This window comes from Loxodonta africana, chromosome 3, assembly GCF_030014295.1.
Source record: "Loxodonta africana isolate mLoxAfr1 chromosome 3, mLoxAfr1.hap2, whole genome shotgun sequence".
Taxonomy (NCBI): Eukaryota; Metazoa; Chordata; class Mammalia; order Proboscidea; family Elephantidae; genus Loxodonta; species Loxodonta africana.
Window position 1 is genome coordinate 5,138,303 of NC_087344.1, and position 6,309 is coordinate 5,144,611.

Genomic DNA, 6,309 nt, shown 5'->3' on the forward strand with positions numbered 1-6,309 from the left:
CCCATGTACCTGGTAGCAACACTCTCCTGGTTCTACCTAGGAGCCCTACAAGCCCGAGTCCCAGAACCAGCTCCTCACCCATCAGCTGTCTGACCTTGGCACCTCACTGAAGCTCCCCATCTCAGACTCTTTATCTGCAAAATGGGAATGAAAACCTATACTGGGGTCATCTGGACTGTTGTGCAGGGTTTTTCAGAAGCACCTGGTAAAGGGCTGCTTGTCAAATTGAAGAGGGTCCCACATATTTATTCCCAGGGTTGTTCGGGTAAAATGAGAGAGGTGTTGTTAAGTGCCATCCAGTGGGTCCGACTCATACAGAACCCACATAGAGCAGAACAGATCTCTACTCAGTCCTCAGTGTCCTCACAATCCTTGTTATGCTTCAGCCCATTGTTGCAGCCACTGTGACAATCCATCTCGCTGAGAGTTTTCTTCTTTTTCGCTGACCCTCTATCAAGTATGACATCCTCCTCCAGGAACTAGTTCCTCTACACAACGTGTCCAAAGTGTGTTAAACAAAGTTTTGACACCCTGAACTTCTTTACCAGATCATCTACAGTGAAAAAAAAAAAAATTTTTTTTTTTTTTACCGTGTCGAAGACTCAGCTTCTAGGTATGGCTCACATCTGTCTCTCTATCAGCTCCACAGCATCATCCTACAGAATCAAAGCCTCTTTTCAAATATACAATCCCTGAGAGAAGTAGATGACCTTGTAACGAGCTAAGAACAGGCTCACTTGTGCTTACTTACTAATCTATAATGAACAATCCCACAAGGGAACTTGTTCACTACAGATGACCTGGTAAGCAAGGTAAGCATTGTGCTTACCTTGCCTACAGGATAATCCGCCTCTCGTTAGAGCTCTTGGCCTCCTATTACACCTCTTTTAGGAGGTTTCTGCTGCAGGAATCCTGAGTCCACACCACTGTACTGCAGGCTCTTCTTGGTCCTGAGCTTCCCTCCTCCCCTCCTAAGCTTCTGTGAGGTTGTCCACTGATATAAGCAATCTATGTCATTTTCAAGACTTGGCCCTCCGAGCAGTAAAGTCAATCACCCGATTTTGTCGGTGAGCTGCCACTGGGTCCATCATGTTCGGTGGTTTACTCACCACCTTTCCAATTACTGAGCTGACCAAAACCCAAAAGGTAAGTAAAGTGCACTCATCCTAGAGTAGGCTTTAGCCCAACCCATCCTTTCTGGGCAGAATTACAAACCCAGGGTCAGAAAGGCCATATATAAGGGGAAAAACACTGGGCTGCCCCAGTCATCAGTAGATGAGCGTTTGGGTGTTTGCACTATTTGGCTGTCATGAGTAATGCTACTCTGAACAAGAGAAGCCCACGTTTTGGCATAAAGATTTCACGTGTTTTATCGTGTTACTCCAATGTGTACCTAGGGACATTGAGCATGAACTCATTATTTGTATGAGCCTTAAAAACCTGCCCCCCAAAATTAAAATCAGTTTAAAATAAGCTTACAGACTAAATTTATTATCGCATTCAACATGCACTCATTGACACTGACGCTGTGGCCAATGTCCTGGGGACGGCGTGGACAAGACACAAACAGGCTCCGCCCTCTCCAGGCTGCATGGGGAGGGAGGGAGGGTGGGCAGCTGTGCCCACAGTGGAACCAGTCACAGGGCACGTGAGCTCCAAAAAGGGAAGGCCTGAGCCAGAGACCTGATACCCCAGTCCAGTTCCTGGGCCACCAAGGACCCTCCACATGACACCTGCCCAAAGGTACGATTCTGCAGGAGCCCCGATTCAATCCCAGACCTCTTGTTCACAAAGCAGCTGACTCCAAAGCTCCTGACCTCAGAACTAGCTGTCAGAGGGTCAGCCCACCTGTGACCCTGCCATCTACGTGGACTGACAGGAGAGCCAGACAGGCTGTCTAGAACCCACACAGTCTCCCCATCATGCACAAGTGAGGACAGGGCCCCCAGTGCTGTGTCAGGGAGACCCTCATGCCGTCGGGTCCCTGTACCCACCAGCCCTCATTCCTTGCTCCTATTTCCCTCCTGTCCCCTCAGGCCTACAGCCTGCTATAGATGAATGCTAGGCTGCGATGTCTGCCCCTGCTCATCCTCTGCCTCTTTTTTCTGCTTTCTAAAGCCCAGTTCCTGGACCTCAGTCTTCCTTTTCTGTAGGATGTGGATGCCCCCCGCCCTGCCCAACTCAGATAATGGTGCAGGAAGATGAGACAGGGTTATAGACCAGCTTCTAGGGCCCTGGGGCCATTCCTGACTGTCTGGGCTAGTGGCTGGAAGAGTGGTCAGCTCACCAAGGTGAAACAAAAGTGGTGATGATGTTTGTAGATCGTCTTTATGGCACACACAGCACGCGCACCTAGATGAGTGTGTGCCTGCCCTGTGTCTGTGTGTGTCTATGTGTGTCTGTGTGTGTCTGTGTGTGTCTGTGTGTGTCTGTGTGTGTCTGTGTGTGTCTGTGTGTGTCTGTGTGTGTCTGTGTGTGTGTACTGAGCCACTGATATTTTCTCTCCACTGTGGGGCTGAGGACACAGGAACATGGTTCTGAATCTGTGCTCATTCTTGATTCATTCCCTCTCCCGGTGTCCAGAGTACATCAGGGTTGGCTCTCACGGCCACCAAGGGATCCAGGACATGTTCTGGATCTGGAATTCTGGGCCCACAGGCCCCAATGAGTGTGATGTCTCAGGCCCGGCAGTCCTGCCTTCTAGAGAGACGTGACTCCCGTCTTAGCATGAACCCCCTCACCCCCGGATTACCTTGCCCTGGAGAAAAGCTCGCTGTCTTGGCCCCTCGGTGATGTTCCCTCTAAGCCTGGTGCCCACTCCAAGTCCATCTCGGAGAGGGCACATGTGGGAGGGCAGTGGCCTCTGAGGGGCAGTGGGGAAATGTGGTCTCCAGGGGTGCCAGGCAGGTTGGGGTACACAGGGCTTCCCCCATCCTTGGGCACGTGTTCAGGGCCTGAAGACCTCAGGCCAGGGCTAGGGGCGTGCTGCAGGCGTTCATCCCCCACCATGGCCCCCTGACTGCTCCCCTGGCCCTCTGTCAGCTCCAGCCCCTGAGGTCACCTCTTCTACCCTGTCCCTGTCGTGGCCTTGCAGAACCCTAGCCTCAAGGGTCACCTGGGTGAGTGGTAGAGGGCAAGGACCAGGGGTCCCACCCACCTCCTCACTCTCCACACCTGGCCATCTCCTGGCTGTTTCCAACTTTTACTCCACCCCTGGGCTTCCTTGGGTCCCAGCATCTCCTGCCAGGCTGACTCTTGCCCAGGTCTTCAGATCCCTTTATTCTGCTTAAACCTCTGCAGAGAAGTTTTAGTTCCACCCCAGATACACTGAATCAGAATCTACCATTTAACAAGACCCCCAGGTGATTCTCACGTAGAATAAATTTTGAGACCCACTGCTCTACCAGTGCTTCTCAGAATTGGTCCCTAACCAGCAGCATTAGGGTCACCTAGGAACTTGTTAGAAATGCAAATTCTCAGCAGGGGTTCTAACCAGAACAAACCAGGCAGAAGCCCTGCTCCTAACCCCTCTAATGTCCTAATCACCCATATCTGGGGGCTCTTCTGCTGGTCCCCCTCCTCACTTCCCACAAAGGGCTGTTTCCACCGTTTCACCTACCGTGTACTCACACCTGGGATGCCTCCTGATACCTTGGGCCTTCTCATTTTCCATACCTGGGCTACCTCCTGGGCCTTCCCATGTGTTCTTGGCCTCACCTGGGCCTTCTCCTGAGCCCTCCTACCTCATTCACACTGAGGCTCTGTCTTCACCTAACCCGTCTCACCTCCTCTCTCTAACACAGGTGGGGACCCTCGTGACCCTGCCACACTCCTCAGCACCCACACCTGGGCTCTCCTGGCCACTACCTTCTCAGCCCGCCCACCTCCTCATTAGAGAGCCCTGGGCATCCTCCAGGCCACTCCCATGTCCTCCCCATACCTGGGCTGAATCCTGGCCCCTCCCACATGCTCAGTTCCCCTTCTTGAGCAGTATCTTAACCCTTCAGACTTTCTCTCTTCACATACATGGGCTTCTGACTCCATCCACATCCTCATTTACCCAAACTGGGCTGCTTCCTAAGCCCTCCCACCCCTCATTACCCACACTTTTGTGATATCCTGGCCCCACCCACAGGCTTAGTCTTCACAACTGTGCCTTCTCCTCACCCAGCCCAACTCCTTACCTGACCCTCCTTCTTCTTCAGTTCCTAACACTGGCCATTCCATGGCCCCTCAAGGCTCACAATTGCCCAATTCTAGGCCTTCTCCAACACTGCCCACAATCTCACAGCCCACTCAGGAAAAACCTTCCCACGTCCTCACTTCCCAAGTGCCATCGCCTTCTGATGCCTCCCATCTTCTCACTCCCAACATCTTGGCCACCTGTTGACCCCTCCAACCTCTTCATTACCCACACCTGGGCTACTACTACACCCTCCTGCCTCTTCACATCTTGTACCTGGGCTGCCTCCTGACACCAACCATCTCCTCTATCCAACACCTGGGAGTCCTCCTTGTCACCAAACCTGCTTCCTTGTCAACTCTGCCCAATCTTCTGCCCATCCTCTCATTCCCCACCCTGGGCTTCCTCCTTATCCTTCCCTCTACCTCATTACCCTCACCTGGGCAAACACATGCACCCTCCCACCTCATTATGCCCTGCACCTGTGCCTCTTCAGCTCTCTTTCCTACGCACTCCCCACACCTGAGCCTCCTCCTGGGCTCTCCCACTTACCTCACACACCCTCCTCACTTCCCAGGACTGAGTACCTCCTGACCCACCCACCTTATTACTCCAAGCTGGGTGTGTTTCTTGTCCACCTCACTCTTCACAACTGTGCGTCCACCTAACACCTGTGCCTCCCACCTCCTCATTTCTCACCCCTGAGGTTTATCATGGCGTCTCCCTATTTCCAAACCTGGGCTGCCTCCTAGTCCTACCCACCTCCTCACTGGCCACACCTGGGCTACCTCCTGGCCCATCACACCTCCTCACTCCATACACCTGGGCATATCTGGGCCTCTCACACCTTCTCATTCCCCACACCTGTTCTTCCTCCTGGCACCTCACACCTTCTCAGTCCTCACACCTGGGCTGCCTTCAGACCCCTCACACCCCCTCAGTCTGACACCTGGGATGCCTCCTGGCCCCGCATACCTCCCCGCTCCCCAAACCTGTGCTTCCTCCTAGCCCCTCACACCTCCTCTTTCCTCACACCTGTGCTGTCTCCTGGCCCTCACACCTCCTCAGTCCCCACACCTGGGCTGCCTCATGGGCCTTCCCACTTCCCACCTGACCACACCTGTGACTTCTACTGACACTTTCTGCCTCCTTCCTCTGCAGACATTTGCTGCCTCCTCAATGCTTCCAGCTCAGCAACCACACCTGGTCTTCAACTCACCCTTCCCACCTCCTCACTCCCTACACCTGTGCCTTCTACTGACCCACTTCCAACCTTAGTTCTGACACTCCAGCTTCTTCCACATTGACACACCTGTGCACTCACTGACCCCTCACGCCCCGTCATTACCACACCTGTGTCTTTTGTGGGCCATCCCTCCTCCTCCTACACCCTCCTCACCCACCATTACTTTACCACCTCCTGACCCCTCCCACCTCATTACCACACCTGCTGCTGATCTACTGGCCCCTCCCTTTCTCTCCCATCCCGTACTGGGTCTGACCCCTCCCACCTCCTTACTCACCACACCAGTGCTGATCTGGACCAGTCCTGACTCCTTGGTAGCCACATCTGGGAGTTCTCCAGACCTCTTCCAGCTTATCAGCCCCCACAGCTTGTCTGCCTCTTCATCCCTCCCACCTCTCACCCCCCACAACTGGACTGTGTCCTCACCCTTCCCACCTCCTCTTTTTCCACCCCAGGGGTTTCTCCTGTAGACAGGCACTCACACAAATGTCTGTCCACGAAGGCCCATAGCAGCTCTACTGCTCCCATCAGTCCATAATGGACCCAACCCATATGTCCATCAACAGAGGATTGGTGAACAAAGCGTGGACCATCCACACAATGGAATACCACTGAGCCTTAGAGAGAATGAGAAACTGACACGTGCTACAATGGGAATGGACCTCAAAAACATGAAGCTAAGAAGCAAGGTACAAAAGGTCACTTGTTTCCATTTAGATAAGAAATTCAGGGCAGGGAAGTCCATAGGCACTGAGAGCCAGTCACTGATTGTCATGGGCACAGGGGAGGGTAAAGGGGGACTGCTTAACAGGTCCAGGGTTTCTGTTTGTGGTGATGACAGTGCTCTGAAGTAGGTACTGCTGATGGTTGAATAGGATTG